The sequence below is a fragment of the Lynx canadensis genome, chromosome A1 (genome assembly GCF_007474595.2).
Source record: "Lynx canadensis isolate LIC74 chromosome A1, mLynCan4.pri.v2, whole genome shotgun sequence".
Classification (NCBI taxonomy): Eukaryota; Metazoa; Chordata; class Mammalia; order Carnivora; family Felidae; genus Lynx; species Lynx canadensis.
This window is the reverse complement of record NC_044303.2, coordinates 21,203,042-21,227,197: the sequence shown is the minus strand read 5'-3', so window position 1 is coordinate 21,227,197 and position 24,156 is coordinate 21,203,042. Positions and strand designations below refer to the sequence as shown.

Sequence of the window (24,156 nt, the reverse complement as noted above, 5' to 3'; positions counted from 1 at the left end):
AAAGTACTCAATCCAGGGGCGCCTGGGTGGCTCAGTTGGTTAAGTGTCCAACTTTTGGTTTCGGGTCAGGTCGTGATCTCACAGTTTGTGAGTTCGAGTCTTGTGTCATGCTTAGTGCTGACAGGATTCTCTCTCTCTTTCTTTCTCTTCCCCTTCCCTGCTTCTCTCTCTCTCTCTCTCTCTCTCTCTCTCTCTCTCTCTCAACAGAAATAAACTTAAAAAAAAAAAAAGTACTCAATCCAAAAGAAGGCAGAAAAAGGAGAAAAGGAGCAATGAACAGATGGAACACAGAACAAATGGAACAAATAGAAGTTAGCAAGACGAGGGGGTGCCTGGGTTGGTTGAGTGTCTGACTCTTGACCTTGGCTCAGGTCATAATCTCACGGTTCGTGGGATACAGCACCATGTTGGGCTCTGTGTTGGCAGTGTGTAGCCTGCTTGGAATTCTCTCTCTCTCCCTCTCTCTCTTTCCCTCCCTTGCTCATGCTCTTTCTCTCTCAAAATAAAAAAATAAAACATTAAAAAAAAAAAAGAAGAAAATAGCAAGATGATAGGCTTAAATTTAATTATGTCAGTAATCACACTAAATGTAAATGATCTAAAAATCCCAATCAGGGGCGCCTGGGTGGCTCAGTCGGTTAAGCGGCCGACTTCGGCTCAGGTCATGATCTCGCAGTCCGTGACTTCGAGCCCCGCGTCGGGCTCTGTGCGGGCTCTGTGCTGACAGCTCAGAGCCTCGAGCCTGTTTCGGATTCTGTGTCTCCCCTCCCTCTGACCCTCCCCTGCTCATGCTCTGTCTCTCTCTCTGTCTTAAAAATAAATAAACGTTAAAAAAAAAAAATTAAAAATCCCAATCAAAGAGTACAGACTGTCAGGTTGGATAGCAAGAAAGACCCAGCACACTTTATATATAGAGATACAAAAATGTTAAGAATGAAAGGATGGTAAAAGATATACCATGCTGATGCTCACATTAGTCAAAAGAAACTGGTGGAGCTGTATTAACATAGTAAAAACAAAGTAAGATTTCAGAGCAAAGGGTATAACCGGGGTAAAGAAAGTCATTTCATAACAATAAAGAAGTCAGTTAATTAGGAGGATGTGATAATCCTAAATGTTTATGCCCCAAATGATAAAAGGTCCAAAATATGTGAAGCAAAAACTGATAGAACTGTAAGCAGAAACAGACAAATCTATAATTATAGCCAGAGATTTTAATAATTGCTTCAATAATTAAATAATTCCATAATAATTAAATTATTATTATTAAATAATAATCCTCTTAAATAGTTGCTAGGACAAGTTGAAACATAGCAAGGACATAGTAAACTCAACACTAGAACATTCCACAAACAGAAGAATACACGTTCTCTTCAAAAAGTACATTAAGCATTTACCCAAAGAGACCATGTTCTTGGTTAGGGGTTAGCAAAGTATGACTATGGGACCAAATCTAGCTTGGTTTTATATGGCCTATGAACTAAGAATGGTTTTCACATTTTGAAAGGTTTCTTAAAAAAGAAAAAATATGTAACAGAAGAGACTGTGTGTGACCCATAAAGCTTAAACTATTTACTGTCTGATCCTTTATAGAAAAAGTTTGCCAGTCTCTGTTTTAGTCCATAAAATATGTCTCAATATATTTTAGAGGATTTAAGTCATGCAAACTATGTCCTTTCACCACAATGGAATTAAATTAGAAATCAATAGCAGAAAGCTAACTGGAAAATCCCCAAATATTTGGAAAGTAAATCACATGCTTCTGGGTAACCCACTGATTAAAGAAGAAATCCAAGGTGAAATTAGAAAGTATTTTGACCTGAATGAAAATAAAAATACAACGTATCTTAATTTATACCAATGAACTGCTTACATTAAAAAATACAAAAAAATCTCAAAGCAATGACCTAACTTGCACCGTAAGAAACTAGAAAAGAACAAATCAAACACAGAGAAGCCAAAGAAATGAAATAATAAAGATGAAGGTGGAAATTAATGAAATAGAAAACAAAGATTAATTGAGAATATCTAAGGAATCAAAGCCTGGTTGTTTGAGATCAGTAAAATTGATAAACCTTTGGCTAGACTGGTTAGGGAAAAAAAAAGAGAAGACACTTATCAGGAATACCAATGTCAGAAATGAGAGAGGTGACATCATTACAAATTCTACAGATATTTAGAGGATAATAAAGGAATATTATGAACAACTTTAGGCAAAAAAAAAAAAAAAAAAAAAAAATTTAACAACTTAGATGAAATGGCCAAATTCCCTGAAAGACATAAACTACCAAAGCTGACTCAAGAAGAAATATATAACCCGAATGGTTATATATTTATTTCCCCAAAATTGAACTTTTAGTTTAAAACATTCCTGTAAGAAAAATTCTGGTCCATAGGATTTTACTAGTGAATCCTTACAATATTTAGAGAAAAAAAAAAAACAACAAAAAACAACCAATCGCCGTAAGCTCTTTCACAAAAGTAAAGAGAAAGGAATGTTTTCAGGCTTATTCTGGAGGCCAGCATTACCCTGATACCCAAGCCACACAAAAACATTACAAGAAAAGAAAACTCTGGACAATTTCCCTCATGAACACAGATGTAAAAAATTCTAGACAAAATTTTATTAAATCCAACAATATATAAAAAGGATAATATTTTAATTGGGTGGGATTTATTCCAAGAGTATAAGATTGGTTTAACATTCAAAAATCAATCATTATAACTCACCACATTAATCTAAAAAAGAAAAGCTGATCATCTCAATAGGTGCAGAAAAACATCTGACAAAATCCAATATTCATTCCCAATTTAAAAACTCAGCAAACTTAGAATGCAAGGGTACTTCTTCAACCACATAAAGTGCATTTATAGAAAACCTACAGATAATCTCATGCCTATCGGCGAAAGACTGCATGCTTTTCCTGTAACTTCAGGACAACAGAGTAATGTCTGTTCTTACCACTTTTATTCAACATTGGAGGTTCTGCCATGCAATCAGGCAAGAAAAGAAAAAAAACATATTCGTATTGGAAAGGAAGAAATAAAACTGACATCATCCGTCTGTTCCATTTGGTGGAATCTACAAAACTTACTAGAACTAATAGGTGAATGTAGCAAAATTGCAGGATACAAGATAAATGTATAATAATTTGTATTTCTACATTCTAGCAACAAACAACTGAAAATGGAAATACAAAAAATATATAGCCTTTACAATAGCATAAAAAATATGAAATACTTAGGAATAAATCTGATAAAAGGCACAAAGGACCTATACACTAAAGACTGCAAATATGGTTAGAGAAAGTAAAGACAACTTAAATAATTGGACAGATTTTCCTGGCTCAGTGGGTTCATATCATTAACATGTCAGCTCTCCTTAAATTGATATGTAGGTTCAACACTATCCAAATCAAAATCCCAGTAGGTTGAAAGAAAGAAAGAAAGGAAGGAAGGAAGAAAGAAACTTACAAGCTGATTCTAAAATTCATATAGAAATGCAAAGATGTAGAATAGCCCAGTTAACTTTGATAACAAGAACAAAGTTGGAGGACTGACACTACCTGATTTTAAGACTTATTAAATATCTACAGTAATCAAAACAGAGTGGTATTAGTGTAAAAATAGACAAATGGATTAATGTAACAGAATGTAGAGTCCAGAAATAGACCCACATATATAAGGACAACAGGTTTTTGACAAAGGGCAAAGGTGATTCAATGAATAAAGAATAGTTTGTTTTTAACAAATTGTGCTTAGAAGAACTGGATATCCATATATAAAAATAAGAACTTTGATTTACATCTCAAACCTTGTATAAATTTACCCCAAATTGATCACAGACCTAAATATAAAGCTTAAAATTACTGTTAAATTTCTGGAAGAGGAGGGTCTGGGTGGCTCAGTTCGTTGAGCGTCCAACTTTGGCTCAGATCATGATCTCACAGCTCATGAGTTGGAGCCGCACGTCGGGCTCTGTGCTGACAACTCAGGGCCTGGAGCCTGCTTTGGATTCTGTGTCTCCCTCTCTCTTTGCCCCTCCCCTGCTTGCTCTGTCTCTCTCTGTCTCTCAAAATTAAATAAACTTAAAAAAAAATTTTATTTTAATTTCTGGAAGAAAGCGTAAGAAAATTTTTGTGACTCTGAGTTAGACAAAGATTTTTTAGATGTGACAATAAAAGTCACAATCTATGAATGAACAAATTGAGAGATTGGACTTAGTCAATTTTTACAAACTTCTATTCTTTAAAATATACTGCTAAAGAAGACAAGCCCCAGCCTGAGAGAAATATTTGCAAAGCATGTAATAAAGAATTTGTATCAAGAATGTAACAAACTCTCAGGGTTCCTGGTTGGTTCAGTTGTAGAGTATTTGACTCTTAATCTCGGGGTCATGAGTTCAAGCCCCACGTTGGGCATAGATATCACTTAAAAAATAAATAAAGATAGGGGTGCCTGGGTGGCTCAGTCGGTTGAGTGCCTGACTGGGGCTCAGGTCATGATCTCACGGTCTGTGAGTTTGAGCCCCGCATCAGGGTCTGTGCTGACAGCTCAGAGCCTGGAGGCTGCTTTGGATTCTGTGTTTCCCTCTCTCTCTGCCTCTTCCCTGCTCACACTTTGTCTTGCTCTCTCTCAAAAATAAATAAAAACATTAAAAACATTTTTTTTAAATGAAAGAAACTCTCAAACTCTCAAAACTCAACAATGAGAAAACAAGTCTCAAAAAATGGGCAAAGGACTTGGATAGTAACTTCACCAAGCAGATACCCAGATAGCAAATAGGTACATGAAAAGATGTTCCAACTTTATTAACCTCATTAGTCTTAGGGAAACAGAATAAAAACCATGATGGAGAAACTGGATATCCATATACAAAAAATGTATACATATCTATTAGAACAGCTAAAATGAAAAGTGTTGTTAAGGATATGGAGGAATTAGAACTTTGATATACTCCTCTAATAGGGATGTAAAAGGATATAATCAGTTTGAAACAGTTTGGCAGTTTCTTGAAAAGTTAAACATATACCAATATATAACCCATTTCATTGTAGGTATTTCCCCAAGAAAGTAAAGCATATGTTCCTATAGACATCTGTATATGAATATTCATAGTTGCTTTATTTTTAACGATCTCTAATTTGAAACAAGTCACATGTCTATTAACGGATAAATTGTGATATATTCTTACAATGTAATACTCAGCATTAAAAGGTAATGAAGTATTGTTATATACAACAACGTGGATGAATCTAAAACGATATTCTAAGTGATGAAAGGCAGAAAATATAAAATTCTAGAAAATGCAAACTAATCTATTAGGACAAAAGGGAGACGACGGCCCAGTGGTTGCTAGGAGAGAGGGATTTTAAAAAGGCAGGGGAAATTCTCAGGGTTGATGGATATGTTCACTCTTATTCTGGTGACGGTTTCACAGGGGTATAGATGTTAAAACTTAGCAGTTGTATAGTTATCAATTGTATGCATGTTAAAAGTTTTTAGTTGTACACCTTAAGTAGGTGCAGTTTATTGAATATCAGTTCTACCTTAGTAAAGTTTTATAAAGCTTAATACATTTAAAAATATATCTATAAAATAAGGGAAAATAACTTCAATTGAAATATAAAAGGGAATTAACATTTATTAGAAATATACTAAGGGGCAAGTACTAGGTAGGTGCTTTAAATAAGAATTACAGTATACATAAATATATCATTTTCTATGTGCACTTTAAATACATTAAGATGTTGAGGCCACTTGGATGGCTCAGTTGGTTGAGCCACTTACTCATGATTTCGTCTCAGATCATGATCCCAGGGTTGTAGATCAAGCCTTGCATTGGGCTTGGGGCCTGCTTAAGATTCTCTCTCCCTCTGCCCCTTTCCCCCATTCCCGTGCTCTCCCTCTCTCTCTCAAATAAAAAAAAAAATTAAATATATTAAGGTGTTAAATCCTCACAACCCTTTGGGGTATAGGGACTATTATTATCCTCATTTTATAGATGAGGAAAAGGAAGCATTAAGTCACAAAGCTTCTGAGTGAGGGAGCTGAAATTTGAACCTGGGAAGTCTTATTTGAATAGATCTTTATGACATCGATAAGGGTACAGCGTTTTAGTTCCAGTTTACAAAATGAGAGAACTGTGACTCACAAAGGCAGTAAATTTTCCAGGGTCGCAGAATTTGTAAGTAATGTCAAGATTTAAACTCAAATTTGTTTTATTCCAAAATTATATACTCTTCTATACTAGATTGCTTGCACTTAGATTTGTGGTTAAATAGCAGGCCTAATGCTATAATCCTAGTGATAACTCAGACTATGTGATCCACTTCTCCCACACCCCTTTTACCACTCAATGTGTTGTCTGGCATGTTTGTTGACTATAGATTAGAATATCTATTTCTATCTCTATTTCTATCTCTATCTCTATATAGCATCAATAAGCAAGTAAGAGCTCAAAAATTTTTATTGTTGCTTTGTCTTGACAATTCCATTTTCGATATTCATAGTAACTGTTTCTCTTGAAACTAAGAGATTGAATGTGTGACTTTGAAGGATCTTTTCAGGCTAATATTAAAGCCAGTAACTTGTCTATGCACTTCCATAAGTAGAATTAAACAGATGATGTGTTCTTATATCCCTAAAATTGAACTGGAGGAATTTCTTTTACTTTTCCATGATATCTTCCTTTTCCTGTGAGTGAGTGAGTGTGTGTTTTAGATTATGGTTACTAGAGTGGGAGATATGGTTTGATATGTGGTCAAGTGGCCCCCAACGAGACTTTCTTGGTTAAAGTCATGAGAGTAAGCAAGAATGCAGGAACATTTGTAAATTGCTAAATAAAGTATTCCATTATACTGAACAGAATTCAAAAGGCATAAAACTTTTACAATAAAAATATTTTTTTAAGTGAATTTTGGAGTCAGTATGGTATTAGTTAAGAAAAGTGGCATTGGAATCAGATCTGAACTCAAATCCTCGTACTTCCTACTTACTATCTAGGTTACCTTGAAGATATAACTTAACTTGGGCCTCAGTTTTGCCCATCTGTGAGATGGGTAATACCTCATTGAGTTTTTGTGTGTTAAATGAGATAATAAATATGTGAGCACATAACACAGTATCCAACATACAGAAAGTACTCTAATAAATGTTCTACTGTTAGCTACTATGAAGGTACTTCTATATAAATATAGGAATCCAGGGGCACCTGGGTGGCGCAGTCGGTTAAGCGTCTGACTTCAGCCAGGTCACGATCTCGCGGTCCGTGAGTTCGAGCCCCGCGTCAGGCTCTGGGCTGATGGCTCGGAGCCTGGAGCCTGTTTCGATTCTGTGTCTCCCTCTCTCTCTGCCCCTCCCCCGTTCATGCTCTGTCTCTCTCTGTCCCAAAAATAAATAAACGTTGAAAAAAAAAAGTATAAATATAGGAATCCAAAGCCATATCTGATTAGATAATTATTAAATGATGAAATTATTTTATGATATAATCTCCTGTGTACAGAAAATATATCAAATAGATTACAAAAACCCTGAGTTCAGGGAATATTGAACCTGATCCTTTCCTATTTAAAGAAACATGTAGCCTAGCACATTCTAAAATTGAACCCTCTTGGGGCGCCTGGGTGGCTCAGTTGGTTGGGCGGCCGACTTCGGCTCGGGTCACGATCTCACGGTCCGTGAGTTCGAGCCCTGCGTTGGGCTCTGGGCTGACAGCTCAGAGCCTGGAGACTGCTTCGGATTCTGTGTCTCCCTCTCTCTCTGCCCCTCCCCTGCTCATGCTCTGTCTCAAAAATAAATAAAAATATTAAAAAAATAAATAAATAAAATTGAACCTTCTTTAAAGGGGATTCACGTGGTTCCATAGCCAAGATTTGCTTTGGAAATGGAAATTCACGTTGACCCTGACAGTTTTACATAAAACAAACTCCAGGGGCACCTGGGTAACTCAGTCGGTTACATGTCCAACTTTGGCTCAGGTCATGATCTCCCAGTTTGTGAGTTTGAGCCCCGTGTCAGGCTCTGTGCTGACAGCTCAGAGCTTGGAGCCTGCTTTGGATTCTGTGTCTCCCTCTCTTTCTGTCCCTCCCCTGCTCGCACTCTATCTTCTCTCTCTCCCTCAAAAATAAACAAACATTAAAAAAAATATTTTTAAAACTCCAAATTTAACTTTTAAATAGTTTGAATGACTTGTGCTAATGTATATTTTATATTCTATATTTTTTGAAGCCATGGCCTTTATACAAAGGTACGCAGTCAAAAGTTGCAGGTACTTATTTTGTTTGTTTTATCTTAAGGCACATAATGTGTATAAGTTGGCTAGGAGGACATTCAGTTAAAAATTCATAATTTCCAGGGTCGCCTGGGTGGCTCAGTCGGCTCAGGTCATGATCTCAAGGTTCATGAGTTCAAGCCCCATATCGTGCTCTCTGCTGTCAGCGCGGAGCCTGCCTCAGATCCTCTGCCCCCTTCTCTCTCTCTGCCTCTCCCCTGCTCCCACTCTCTTTCTCAAAAAATAAACTTAAGGGGCGCCTGGGTGGCGCAGTCGGTTAAGCGTCCAACTTCAGCCAGGTCACGATCTCGCGGTCCGGGAGTTCGAGCCCCACATCGGGCTCTGGGCTGATGGCTCAGAGCCTGGAGCCTGTTTCCAATTCTGTGTCTCCCTCTCTCTCTGCCCCTCCCCCGTTCATGCTCTGTCTCTCTCTGTCCCAAAAATAAATAAACGTTGAAAAAAAAAATTAAAAAAAAAATAAATAAAAAAAATAAACTTAAAAAAAATGCAGAACTTCCAATGAGATAATCCAGTAAGAATATATCTTTCAATTTTATTCATTCATTTTATTATACTCCCTCACTAAGGGGTCAGTCAAAATGAAGAGTCGATATTTAATAAAGGACAGCTTTATCTGACCTGAAGGAAAGAGTTCCAAAGATAGATCACCTTCTTTGAAATTGCTTTGAAATTGATACCTCATCTTAGAGTCAAAGTTCATACATAGCCATTTGATCTTCTTCACTGCATTTCCTCATTAGTCCATTGAGTTTCCATCAATTTCTATATGATGATGACTTACACATGTACAGTAACAGGCCCAACAGCTGCTCAAGAAAGCTTGAGTCCTCTGTCTTCTGGTGACATCCCATTTAGATCTGACATTAAGTTCATTTTTTTCCCTTCAAGCTATTTCTTCCAAATTTCTTAGTTATTCTTGCTGACAACACAAATTTTCGGACCTTCAAACTTAAAATCTTATGTTCATTTCTTTATTTTCTTATCCTCCCGTAGGTAAACAAGTGTTAAATTTGTTACTTCTTATAGTTGCTTCTTTATTATATACTTCAGACCTGTATCTTTTCATTTTTAAAACTGCCCATTTAATCCAAAGCTCTTAAGTGTCTAGTTTGTGTTCTAGGCTCTTGTATTATACTGCATTGCATTACATTGCCTTGCTTGTATTGCATTACAGCCTCTTGGTATTTTCCCTAGTCCCCATCCTGTCTTACCCCTTTTCCCACTAGCATATACAAACTCTGTAGAGAAGTATTGCTAGGTGAATAAAGAACACCTGATTGACTAAAAAAAAGGAATTTAAATAGAATCTCCTTTCAGTGATTCCACCTACAAGGAAAGGAGAAGAACAGAGCCTTCAGGAATTGAATCACAACCTAGACATCTACTGAATGGGAGAGTGTTGCTAGGAAGAGACATTATATATATAATAACCACTGGAAAGATAAAAGGAGATATGAAATTCAACTTTTTGCTTTCTTTCCCTTTTTGCTTTTCACATAGTTCAGTTGGGAATCTTTCTAGGTGCAGTATTTATTTTGTTTGTGTTAGTCTGGTCATTATAAAGTTATCTAGGAAGCTAGGAGAGCTGACCAGCAGAAGGGAAAAAAAGCAGTCTATTCTGACTACACTGACCAAAGGAGTTCAATTCATACCAAACATCTTTCTCCCATTTAGAAAACATCCTAGCATCTAAGGCCTTCTACTATAAGCCCATTACTAGTTCTTTTCCTTTCTCTTTCATTTCTCTCTACTCTCATATTTGTGTCGACTGTTCCTATCCAGTTGTCACGCCTTGGACATGCAGTTGCTGGGCCTGCCATGCAGTAGTTCTGCGGACTGCTCTATCTCTAGTGCCTTCAACAGTGCCTAGCACGTAGCACACAGTGAGCACTCAATACATGTTGGATGAATGAATCAATGGTTGGTTATCTTTTCTCTCTGGCAATCCAAATCCACTACAGCTTTAAAAACTACATGAAACTTGCCTATTCCAGTAAACTTCTATCCATTATCAATCTAGTTTTTAAATAACTTCATTTTCCATATCCCTTTAGCAATTATTTATAGTTTGCATTTGATTCATATACTTACTATGTTTCTTTTCAAACACTCCCACATCCTTTTTACCTATGTTACATTTTCAATTAAAATATATCAAGTTTTACATATTGCATATGCTGCTCGACAGTGCCTCATGTGCTGTAGAAAGCAAGACACTCGATAGGTGGGCCGGCTACCTCCGTAAAAGGAGGACATTCTCTAGAACATTGTGATCATCCTTGAAAGGGAGTTTAGATACATAAATAAGTTCTGTTTTTTGCTATTTCACTATATATTGTGTGACCTTGAGTAAAATCATTCCTTCAGTGCTTAGTTTAAGAACAAATTAAGAAACTGTTTCCAAAACAAAAACATTTTAAAGTTACGGAAGAATCTACATGTTGGTACATTTCTCCAGAAATATTTAATGTAATAAAGAAGTTCTAGCTGGTCAGGACACCTGGGTGGCTTAGTCGGTTAAGCATCTGACTTCAGCTCAGGTCATGATCTCATGGTTCATGAGTTCGAGCCCCGCATTGGGCTTGCTGCTGTCAGCACAGAGCCTGCTTTGGATTCTCTGTCCCCCTCCCCCCCCCCCGCCGCCCATCCCCTACTTGCATTCCTTCTCTGTCTCTCTCAAAATAAATAAATAAACTTAAAAAAAAAAAAGTTCTGGCTGGTCAATTTGAATCTTTTCTTGTAATTTCCAGAGATGTCCATGCAGCAAAGAAACTGAAACAGTATTATGTAGAAAATATCACCAACCATAGAAAGACCCCTAATGTCTTCATTGAGAAGAACCAGAGATAACATCCTGATTTTTGCAGTACTCAAGCTACTCCTTAGTTGTCTCATGAAGGAATTAATGTAGTAGAACACATTCAAGGAATTGCTGAGGTCAGAATAAGAATGTGGAAAGTGAAGTGATGAATCACTGGGTTCTACTCCTGAAACCAATACTACACTGTATGCTAACTAACTTAAATAAATTAAAAAAACAAAATGAGATACCTTAAACAAATGTACAAAGTGTAAGAGTATTTTCTATAATGGATTTTTAAAGAGTTAAATTAAGAGTCATATACTCTCTGGCCTCTTTCTCCATCTACACTGTCTTCTGGCAATAATAAATTTGGGCAACCTATACAAAACAATTTCTAAGGATGCAGTAGCAGTTTCTGCGTCATTCCCATTTCCTCCTCTGTAAAAGAGGGTTAATCAGACATTAACATGAAAATATGGGGGGAAGAAAAATACCAAACCAAAGAACTGAGTTTTAGTTCTACTGACATTTATATATCACACTTCCTGTTTATGATTTCAGAAACGCAGCCATGCAGTGCTTCTATTAAAAACTGAGTGATTAAGAACAGTTTCAGGGTTACAATGACAACTTATCCAAAGGAAAAAAACCTCACTAAACTTACTATTGCCTTCATTGGTGGAATTGCTATCTTTGTTGTGTAAAAAGTTAAATATTTTTCAAACATTATTTACTAATAGTGTAGTTAAAGGGGAGCTTGGTGGTCTTTTGTCCCTAAAACAAGTAATTAGACATGAGTCTTCGTTCTAAATTTGACTAATTAATGGAATAGGAAAACCAAGCCAATCCCCAACTAATATATACCTATGGGTATGTATAGGTGCAAGTATGTATGTATGTATGTATATGTGTGTGTGTGTGTGTGTGTGTGTGTGTGTGTGTGTATGTATGTAATAATTGCAAAAATTTGCTTTTTTTCCCCTCTGTTTTAGATTTCAGCTGCCAGTTGGTTATTGTTAGGCAGTAATTAACAGTCCCACCTGCAGGAGGGAAAGGGTAGAGGTGAATGCAGTTCTTAAAGCCCCTTTCTTTCATGGTTTGTTCTGTCTGAAGCTAATCACGTGTTTATTTTTTAGTGTCTACTTCAGATTTTGTGTGTGGAGGTGTGTGTGTGCGCAGAGAGAGAGAGCACCCAAGTGAGCAATAACTCTTACCTAGACATCCAAATCCATGTTCTCATTTCTTGTTGGCCACAAAGATAAACTTGTTCCCAGCTTCCCTTGCAGTTGGGTGTAGGCATGTGACCAAGTTAGAGCCAATGGAATAAGAACAGCAGTTCTGTGTACTACTTTTTAGTCTCCTAAAAATACTCGCCTTCTAACAGACTGTCATAGACAAGACCCTCCAGGAGGCCTTGGAAGTTTGGTACTGAAAGCCTAGTTACTGGAAAACCTTGGAAACTAAGTAGTGAACTACTTGTCTGTTTTAGCAAGAAACTTGTTTATTTTAGCAAATATAATTGGAGCCATTATACATTTGGGTGTTGATCTGTTATGGCAATTAGCCTACCCTAATTAATGTAATACATAAAACTTGTATTTACAGTGTCCCTGTGATGCATGACTCCAGCGGGTGGGCACTATTTACATTGTAATGTATGTAAATGGCATTTCCTGAAGCAGGATTAAGAAGCTACAGGTATATATACATATGGATATCCATATGTGTGTGTGTATGTGTGTGTGTATATATATATATATATATATATATATATATATATATATAAAATAAAATAAATTTTCACCCTAGGAGTTATGCAATACTTAGTTCTGCCAAACTAATTCCAACTTCTCTCTTGGATTTTACTGCACACAAGCATTGATTTGTGATTGATGATGAGGGAAAATGTATACTTAGGATACAAATCAGATCTCTTTCTTAGATTTGTTCAACTGTTACTATATAGTGTTCTTATAACCTAATAAATACCTCTGGTATGCATTAGGCTGAAAGAGTGTTAGGATCCCCTGCCTACCCCCACCCACTCCCAGCTTACTGCTATGAGTAACAAAAACTTTTCTGATTTACTTTTCTCATTTGTAAGACGAGAGTTGGATTGTGTAACCTCAAAGATCCTGTCACTAAAATTCTATTGATGACTGTAATGTCCATAGCTATTGGTAGAAATAATCATTCATGTGAGTATTGGTTTGGATTCCAAATTCATTCTATAGAGATCATTAAAAGTAACTTGAAGTTTTAAAAAAAGGTATGTAAGTTGCACCAGTTCACAAAGACGCATATCAGAAGTTTCACTCTTCTCCTGAACAAAAACTGTTAAGTTGAAAAGGTGTTTAACTCAAAACATTTTTTAGGGTAATTTTAAAGCAGTGTGTCACCTGATCCCTTTGCTCATGGGGGGAGAAGTACCAACACTAGTGCAGAATGTGAGATCTACTGAAATAATGTACCATATTGCAAAAAAAAAAAAAAAAAAAAAAAAAAAAGAAAACTAAATAGCAGATTGTGTAGTTGTTCACTGAATTTAATAGTTACAACTTTAAATTTTATTTCTCCTAATTGTATATTTGTGTTCTAATGTTTCAGTGTAGTAACCATTAATATTATAGCAAGCTCAGAATCATGGCAATATCACCAAAGTCATAGTTACCTTTGTCATAGTTAACACACTAAATCACATTTTTGGTGTAGCTAACAGAAATGAATATTTATTTGCCTATTTGTCTGCTGTTGGGGCTTTAATCTCATGGATTTCAACTATGGGTAAAGCGAAAATATACATCATCCAGACTTGATGCAGGCACGGGATTGGCTTTAATTCATTCTTTTACTGCAGGAGAGCTGCAGAAATATGGACCTCACTCAGGGATGATACTGTTTTAGAAAGGAGAAAGAACAGGCTCTGTAACATTGTCCAAAGTGGAGTTTTTTTAAATTATCAGAAAGCCATATATAGGCTGGAATAGATAAGAAGAAAGAATCAGAGTGATTTTTTTTTTTTTTCCACACAAAAGGAATAAAACGAGAAAGCCTATAATAGTATTTATTTTGGGTACTAGGAGACAAGTATAGATTCTAAAATATCCTTACAATACTGCAGAAATTGGGAAAAAAATCTTCAGAATGAGGGCACGGATAAATACATTTTGGTATATATCCCTATGTTGGAATGCTATGCAGATATTAAAAACATGTTTTTTTTAAATTTTTTTTAACGTTTTTAATATATTTTTGAGACAGGGAGAGACAGAGCATGAACAGGGGAGGGTCAGACAGAGGGAGACACAGAATCCGAAACAGGCTCCAGGCTCTGAGCTGTCAGCACAGAGCCCGACGCGGGGCTCGAACTCACGGACCGCGAGATCATGACCTGAGCCGAAGTTGGCTGCTTAACCGAGCCACCCAGGTGCCCCAAAACATGTTTTAAAAAATATTCAATAACATGAAAAAATGTTCATTATAAACATTTATTCTTACTAAATCCTTTATTCTTACTAAACAGGGATCAGTCTTATTCTTTCCAACCTCTGTCCTCTTTCTGCCGTTTCCTCTCCATCCCCAGGATAAATAGGAGCACAATGGAAGAAATGTTTAACACAGAGACACACAGATCGTGATATTTAGAGCCTGAAGTGATTTTAGAGATAATTTAGTTAAAATCCATCAGTTTGCAAAGGAAATGGGCACTCTCAAAAATGAAATGTTTCATCTAAGGTTTCAATTCTTTTAGTATTATCACTTGCTAAAACTTAGGGTTTCTTACTCCCCAAATTGGGAATGTTTCACTTTCTACTTCAACACTGCTATATCAGAGATTGGGTCAGACCAGAGTAAAGAGAGTAATAAAGGGAAGGCCAAATTCTAGATACTCTTTCTAGTCTATCCTTTCTTTTGGAGGGGGAAGTACTGGTTACAAGGGATGACAATGACCAGTCACAAAAGAGCTATAGGGTATCTGGATGTAAAGATGTCTATATTTCCTAATAATTGAAAATCTTTAATGTTTTTCTTAATACAACTTTAAAAATTCTTGGGGTAGAGCCCAAATCATTTCTTTTTCTCACTTAAGTAATATTGGTAATGAAAGTGACTAGATTATAGTTTAGGACTATTTATTTATTCATTTGCTTTTGTCTATCTCTTCCACTAGAATGTATCTTACAGGAGGAAGATCTTTTTTCAGTTGACTCCAGTGCCTAGCAAATGTTTGATACACAAAAGATGTTTAATAAGAATTTGGTGAGTGAATTAATAAAGCAGTAATCCTTTATTTACTTAGACTAGATTTCTTCTGGATATTTTCCTCAAGTTTTGCAATCCTATCACCAGTCTAAATCAGTTTTAGAATTAGGTAAATCTGCTCTGTTCGTATGCTCTGTATTTCAGTCTTGCACAGTAGAACTGTTTTGTAATATTAATTTAGGCGCTGTTAAAACTCTTGTGCCAAGTTTACTTAATTTGGGAATGATGTTGGCCTGCAGTTTTATTTAACTGAGCCATGGAGGTGCCCCGGCCTGCAATTTTATTTAGATTTCCATCCACAGATGAAAGTGTACATTTATACCATGAATTAGTGATATACATGTGATGTACAAGTCAGGAGGCAACACTGTTGGGTGAGTATATTTGAAAATAGGAAAAAAGAGATTGTGATGCCTTGAAAAATAGAAGCATTAGGCCGAAATAAGTATATATTTAAACTTACATCCTCAAATTAAGTGTAAGTTTTGAACCTGACAAAAACAAGTAGATATTTTGAAGAGTGGATTTTTCCTTAAAGTAAGATATTAAAACCAAAACACTAAACCCAAACTTAAATATTAATCTCAATTTTATTTTTTTAATTTAAAAAAAATGTTTATTTTTGAAAGAGACCAAGTGTTGGGGGGGGGGAGGGGCAGAGAGTTAGGGAGACACAGAATCCGAAGCAGGCTCCAGGCTCTGAGCTGTCAGCTCCAACTCATGAACGGTGAGATCATGAAGTTAGACGCTTAACCAGCTGACCCACCCACCTGCCTCATCTCAATTTTAAAAGGTACCCCACATAAAATTTTCTCCTTAGATTTATTTTCAATATAAAACTGTGTAGGAAATTAATTAAAAGATTTTTTTACAGCAAGGGGTGCCTGGGTGCCTCAGTTGGTTAAGCATCCGACTTTAGCTGGGTCATGATCTCACAGCTTGTGAGTTCAAGCCCCACGTGGGGTTCTGTGCTGACAGCTCAGAGCCTGGAGCCTGCTTCAAATTCTGTGTCTACCTCTCCTTCGGCCCCTCCCCTGCTCATGCTCTGTCTTTCCCTCTTAGAAATAAGTAAACATTAAAAAAATAAAAAAAAATAAAAAGATTTTTTTTACAGCAAATGTTTTACCATATGAAGAAGTTTAAAACTATTGGCCTTTTAGCTCACTTCTAGGAATTTATCCTAATTTAGGAAATAATCTGAAATGCTAAAACAGATGTAAGTATAAAAAAGTTCATAGTAATATTACTTATAAGAAACTAAGGAAAATAGTTTAAATGACCACTTAAAGGAAATACTACTCAAGGAACATTATACAGCCATTGAAAACATTTTTGAAAGAGTTTTAAATAATTTGAGGAAACATTTGTGATATAGTGTTAGGAAAAAAGGAAGTGTACTCAAATAGTTTAAACTTCATAAACTTAAACTACATGGAACTAGGACAACCTCAATAGTCAGTTGCCTGCAAATAAAAGAATTATTGGTTTTTTTCTGCTCTCCTTTACAAAAGATGTTTCCTTTACTTATTTTATTTAAACATATTTTCAAAATTTTCTTCACATGTAAGTACTACTTTTCTAATCAGAAAAAGAAACCCATTACTTGTCATAGATATGTGTTCATGTCCCAGTGATATGTTTTCAGTGTCATGTCAATATAAATATTGTTGAACAATAGAAAAGTTTGATATCATATAAATCCAAATAGTGGAGTTTCCAAAAAAAAAAAAAAATACTGATACATATCCTATAACTTATAAAATTATAATGGTTTAATATAGTTTAGTAATGATTTTAACATAGCAGGCTCTCAGCATGTTTGTGGATGATGGAGAGAGAGAAAGAGCACCTCAATTTACCAAGTTCCTGGAATCTGTCAGTTAGCTAGTACCTTTCCCACCAAGAGTTTAATCATACAGTATAGTGTCAAAAAGCTGTCCATAAAATTGCTCTTAGTTTGTGTGGTATACTTTTGCAAACTATTACTTTCTACTTCAAAAAGAACAGTCTCTTATGTGCTAAATTAAAAAAAAAAATGTTTGTTTTTGAGAGAGAGTGTGAGTGGGGGAGGGGTAGAGAGAAAGGGAGACACACAATAATCTGAAGCAGGCTCCAGGCTCTGAACTGTGAGCACAGGGCTCCATCTCATGACCTGAGCTAAAATCAAGAGACACTTTACCAACTGAACCACCCAGGTGCCCCTCTTATGTACTAATTTTTTATAACCACAGAAGAGAGAAAAATTTGTTCTTACCTTGTTTATTTTGGTCAGCTGTAAGCTTCAGGTAAGACTCTGTGATCTGACATCATCAGTAAAAAAGGTTTCTTGTGGAAATAACTGGCAACAGTACTTACCCTGTAGGCTTGTTACAAGTTTTAGAGATCATGTATGTAAAGTCCCTATCATAGTGCATTGCACATTGGCATTCAGTAAATGGTGGCTATTATGACAATATATAATATTACTATGACATCTTACTGTTATATTCCTATATAGAGGGTGAGTTGAAAAAATATGAATTATAATCTATTTTAAAACATTAATCTAGACTTCCAGATAAAGATGGGGAGTAAGGGAAGAGCACAAAATTTCTCTCTCCAAATATCTTACAATACAGGAAAAACAAACAGTAAAAACTCCTTTAAAAAAAAAAAATGTCTACAACCTAAGCCAATGAAGGCCAAAATAATACTATTATTTGAAAACAAATACATTTGGAATTTCAAGAAATGAAATATGGTTGGAAATCAGATTCTCAACAAAAGGCAAGACTGGCAATCCCAGCACATTCCCTGAGTCAATTCATTCTTCTTTTCTCCTAGATGATTATGCCTCATCTCTGAGAAGAGATGATATAAACAGTTTCAATATGATATATTGTTTATCCAGTTCTAGGGGGTAGTGGCTGCTTCCTGAAGTTACTCTTATTTTCACTACTCCCTTTTTGCATTTTCAGTTCTATAGCACCTATCTGACCAATTCTTTGTACTCAGTTTTTGCTGTTGAAATTCTTAACAGCAACCAGAACAACTCCTCTGAAGTATATACATCATCTACCTGCTCATCAGACTTGGAACAAAATTCAGTCTCCTCACTAGGGCCTACAACCCTTTTTGTGAGCTGGCCTATCCATTTCTCTAGTCTCATCTCTCACCACTTTCTGGCTCTAATTGGCTCTGATCATTCTGTCTTGAACACACCACTTTCCCACTTACAGGGCCTTTGTACTTACTCTTTTCTGCATCTGGATTGCCCAGGTCTTCCCCTGACTTACCGCCTAACTTCATTCAGATCTCTTCTCAGATGTCATCTTAGAGAGACCTGCTCTCATGCTCCATTTAAAATGCACAATTCCTTCCCCCATTCCTCCCAATTTCCTACCTGGTGTTTTTCTTATTACTACCTGACACTGTTTTAAGTTTGTTTATTTCTCCCTCCCCTATCCTTAACTAAAAGCTCTTCATAAATGTAGGAATATGTTATTATTTTCCACTAGTGCTGGCACTCAGTACATTCTAGTTGATAAATGCATTTAATAAATTGTAGTCAATGTAGAGGAAAAGTAGAACAAAGTAATTGCAAAGAAGATCCTATGTAAGTGAGACAAAGATAACATAAAGCCTGATTCATCTCCCTGAGTACATAATGCAACAAGTGAATCAGAACAAGCACTGTAAAGATGTAACAGAAGAGAATTTCCACAAAATAATGAAAAGAACTGAATCTGCAGAAAAATATTAGACACATAATATTCAGTATTGAGGCATTTTCTGGTTAAGCTACTAACCATAAAGAATGAAGGAAAACCTTTTCAGACCTCCAGGAGACAACTAAATAACTTATCAAGAGGGAGGAAATCATGCTGGCCTTAGACTTCCTCTAAGCAATATTCGAAGTCAGAAAACAAAGGAAAAATGTCTGCAGTTTTAAGGCAAAGCCAGCACGACCCCAAACTATTATATCTAAATAAGTGTCATTTGAGAATTGATGAAAAGACCAACACAAGCATCCATGGATCCATATAGAAGAAAACCCCAAAATTACTTAGTGAAGAGCAGATAACTGATGAATCAAAATTCAGTAACTAAGATACTGAGAACCAAGGCATATTGTGAGCACGGGATTAAAATGCAAATCAAGACCAAATGATCAAAGAAATTAGGATTATAAAACAAATAGACATTAAAACCTCAACTTTGTAAAAATAATGATGTAATGATGTAAAAATGTATTTTTCATAGCAGAGTCTATTAGCATTTCTAAATTTGAAACATATAAAAGTCTCCAGACTCTTTTTTAAACTTCAGATATTTTAAGAAATAAAATCTCTTGTAGTAAAGAAACATTTTTCTAAAAGTTCAGCAAGTACTTCAGTTTATCTTACCACTTCCAAATTAAAAATTTTAATTTAATGCTTTTAACTTAAATGTAAAGTACATGTTCTGATCTTAAATAGATTATCTTATTTGTATAAATGCATAGAAATATGCCTAACATGATATTCATTTAAAATTGATAGTAAAATCTGGGATCTGATATTTAAAAACCTTCCTGTAACTTTCTACATTAAGTTATTTATCAGTGAACATGTATTATTTTTATGAAACTAACAATACTATTACCCATAACAGTGTGAATATAGTTAATACTGCTGAACTGTACATTTAAAAAATGGTTAAGATGGTAAATTTTAATTGCTATGTCTTTAACCACAAAATTTAAAAATAAATATTAAAAATACTGTTAAAAAACTTATAAAATAGATCTAGCCAAGGGGCACCTGGGTAGCTCAATTGGCTAGGCGTCCGACTTTGGCTCAGGTCATGATCTTGCAATTCGTGAGTTCAAGCCCCATGTCAGGCTTTGTGCTGACAGCTCTGAGCCTGGAGCCTCCTTTGAGTTCTGTGTCTCCCTCTCTCTCTGCCCCTCCCCTGCTCACACTGTCTTTCTCTGTCTCTCAAAAATGAATAAATTTTTTAAAAAATTTAATAAAATAGATCTAGCCATTATAGCTTTACAGATGGATTATGACTATGCTAAATTTTTCTTAAATCAACTTTTCCACCAAAGGTAACCCGTCAAATTACACCATTCACATAATACTCTGTACTTCCTGCCTATACCTTATCTAATTTAATTTTAGAAAACATTGTTATAAGTATGTAAAATGAAGAATACTTATAAAGAGTAATATGTTGATACTTTATTAAATATCCTAGTGTTACATAAGAATGTAAATATGTCATTTGATTTATGTATTTTGGAGGAAATCTTTTAATGATTTTTTTCTGATTGTTAAAATAATTTGTGCTAATTTTAGAAAATATGGGAAAGAAAAATTACCATAACCACATATAATGCACTTTGCTATATTTTTACCCATCCTTTTACTATGCATATAAATGAATACATCTTCAAATAAATGAGGAGAGATAGTTTTATAGCCTAAAAAATTGAACTGTACATTAAATTTAAATATTAGTATTTTTCTGCATTAAGACTTTTAGTGATTGCATAATATTCCATTAGATTGATATACCATGGCTCATTTAACCACTCCTTTACTGTTGAATATTCAGATTGTTTCCTCTGTATAGATGCTGTACTGAATATATATATAAGTCTTTGACTTTGTATTTGATTATTTCTTTAGGATTGGTTCCTGGAAGTGGAACTACTATATCAAAGATTTGGACATTTTTAAGACCCCAGAAAGGTAATATAGTAATAAATGCGACTGTAAATTTTAACACATTCTTAGCTACACTAGTTATTAACACTTGCATTTTCAATCTTTGTCAGTCTGATAATAGGGAGACTCATTGTGTAATTTGATAAAATTGCATTTTTGCTCATATACTCATATTAATAACTTAACTACCTCAAGGACTTAATATTCTTTGTCTTTTCCATGATGCTTATTCAGCTGGTGAAGAAATGTATTTTTTATTGACTTTGGCAGTATTTCTTTTAAAATAAATTATATTTTGAACACATAGAAAGGTGAAGAAAAATAGCATAGGGAAGGATCCAGATTTATTTTACTTAGTAAAAAAAGGTAAGATTGTATTTAATTATTAATGTAGTGGTAAATAGAACATTATTACTAGAAGCTAGCAATATCATATTTTATTTATTGAATTTCTTTATTGAAATCATACTGAATTTATTGCTTAATGTGCCATTTTCACTACAGCACTTTCCAAAATGCTTACTAAATGCTTAGCTTATAAGATTAAGAAAAACATTCACTAGATAACTACTTTGAAATAATTGCCCCAACCCTGCTTTCATTCACGATGCCTAGAAACAGACTTGCCTACTTTAATTTTCTTTCATGTTGTTATTACTATGAAGTCATTTTATAGATAGGGTAATAAGCATTCTGGCATAAAGAAAAATAGCATCTGTACAACGATATGGCACAGTTTGGTTGGGGCTGTTCCTCCTTCAGAACTTCATTACATAATTTGAAAGTGTTTACTTAAGCTCCTTTGGGCTGCCTCCATGGTAGCTATGAAGTCACAGAATTAGGACCAGTTTGGGGCCTGATAACAACGTCTGTTAGTTTAATGTGAACACTGTGTCAATTTTTTTTTTTTTTTAACATTGCTGTATAAGAAACTTTAAAAACAAAGATATACTTAACTCATTTCATTTTTTAAAACAAGTATGCTTCTTCAAAAATCAATACACAAAACAAAGGATTCATAAATGTATGTTTGCTCATTGTCTAGATGTATTTATTTTAAAATCTGTATTCCATACCATGAATTCACAGTATGATTTTGACTCAGTATAATTATAAATAATTATGCAAAATTACCAAAATGTGTAGAGGTATTAGCCTTTAGGAGAGTATGAATTATTAAAATTCTATTTCTACACCAAGACCACTATTTCTATCTCTAAGTCATAAAAGAAATCTAAGAGAACATCATAGATGTATAAATTATAATAATATCAGCTTTAGGAGAATTTAAAAAGATACCAGGTTATAAGAAAAAATTATTTTCTCTTGATTACTCGAAGAAAGGTAATATTTTCAGTTCCTGAGAGGGAGAACTCTTGCTCCTTGGCCAACCAAATAACTAGGTGTATTGGTTTTAAAGAAAAATATTGCAATATGCATTGTAAACATGGAAGAAAAATCATTTAAATTTTGTATTGTAATAATCAAATTGTATATCACCTTCAAGGCAACGTGAAAATTTTTTATAAAATACCTAAAATCTCAACCATCCCTTTAGAATTACTGAGTTTTATGAATAAACAAGCCTAAGTCAAGATCCTGTTATCTAAAAGCATATAGACCTCTTAAAGAAATGTCATTTTGTTTTAATTATGTAACATGAATTTATTATAAAATTACTTGTTGGAATAATCTCCGTAGCATTTTGCTTTTTAACTAACTTTGAGAAGTTAAACTGATGGCCTTGCCAATGATCTAGTGAGGTACAAAGTCAGGGATAATTCAGGGAAGAAAAAGAAAAAACCTTTAGGACCTGATCATCACTCTGGAGGTATAGCCACTCTAGGGGTCCTATGTGGATTGGGAGAGAGGGGTTTCTGTGTATAGGCGGCCTGATCTGGAGGGGGAGGATGGTCAAGGGGGAGAAGAGGGAAAGATTATGAGACAAACTGCCTACTCAGATTGGTTTAGGTTTAGCTTTGCTGTAACAATGAAATGTGGTGGGGTTTTTTTATTTGTTTATTTATTTTGAGAGAGAGCGAGCACATGTTCATATGGTATGATCAGGGAAGGGGCAGAGAGAGAGAGAGAAGTAAAGAGAGAATCCCAGGCAGGTTCTGCATTCTGAGCCTGGAGCCCAACATGGGGCTCCATCTCATGAAGCATGAAATCATGATCTGAGTTGAAATCAAGTCAGACACTTAACCCACTGAGCCACGCAGGTGCCCCTGAAATGTTTGGGTTTTTATATGTCATTCTCATATCAAAAGAGGATGATTGTTTGGTTTCTTATGTTTAAATATTTTTAATATATGATACATTGTTTATAAATCTGTTTATTGGAAGTTAATATGTGTGGTGATTTTAAACTAAATATTGCCAATTCTTTGACACGCCTTCATTAAAGGATCAGAGTCTAATTCCCCTGTCTAGAATATGGATGGCCTTAGTGATTTTTTTCTAACAAACATAATGTGATAGATATAATGCTGCATGACTAGTTAGGTCATACAGCTTCATCTGGCTCTCTGTCTTAGGACACTTGGAACCCAGGAACCCTGTTGTGAGAAAGCCAAAAACAGAAGGACAGGCCATTGTGTAGGTGTTCTGACCTGATAATCCCAGCTAAGGTCCCAGTCATCAGTGAGTACTAATCACTAGACATGCAAATGAACAAATCTTCAGATGATACAAACCTCTAGCCTATGAGCTGCTCAAGATGAGGCCAGGTGCATTAGAAACAATCTATCCCTGCAGAGCACTACCCAGATCACATGTTCATGAGAATGCTGTTTTAAACCACTAAGTTTTGGGGTGGTTTGTTAAGCATTTGAATCCCTGTTTCTAGGGACTAGCTCTAGCTCAGGTTAGCTGTAACAAGTAGGAAGGAAATGGAGGAAGCAAAAGAAAATGTCCTCCCCCCCCCCCCCCACTTTTCCTTGTTTCCTTAGATTGAAAATCTTAGCACCTCCTAGTACTAATTGTTGGCAATTAAGTATAGTTTTGAAGTGCCATTAGGAACAAAAAACACGATAATGGGGACCTGGTCTATCTATCTAAACTCTTCCTTGAAGGCTTAGTGTCTGAGCAGGAAAAAGAGAAAG

The 24,156-nt window shown here is 35.3% G+C and overlaps 1 long non-coding RNA gene across 5 annotated transcripts in view; it reads left to right on the top strand.

Annotated features, from left to right (window-relative positions):
• LOC115510373 overlaps positions 1–21,992 on the top strand; it is a 36,994-nt gene extending 15,002 nt beyond the window's left edge. For 4 of the 5 annotated variants that reach the window (XR_004344129.1, XR_004344127.1, XR_004344126.1 and 1 more), the window contains 3 exons: positions 208–336; positions 15,268–15,356; positions 21,014–21,992. This is a non-coding gene — a long non-coding RNA (uncharacterized LOC115510373). Of the gene's footprint in view, positions 1–207; positions 386–15,267; positions 15,357–21,013 lie in introns of all 5 variants that reach the window. The other variant, XR_003967700.1, reaches the window with a different exon arrangement.
• Positions 21,993–24,156: the final 2,164 nt, after the last annotated feature.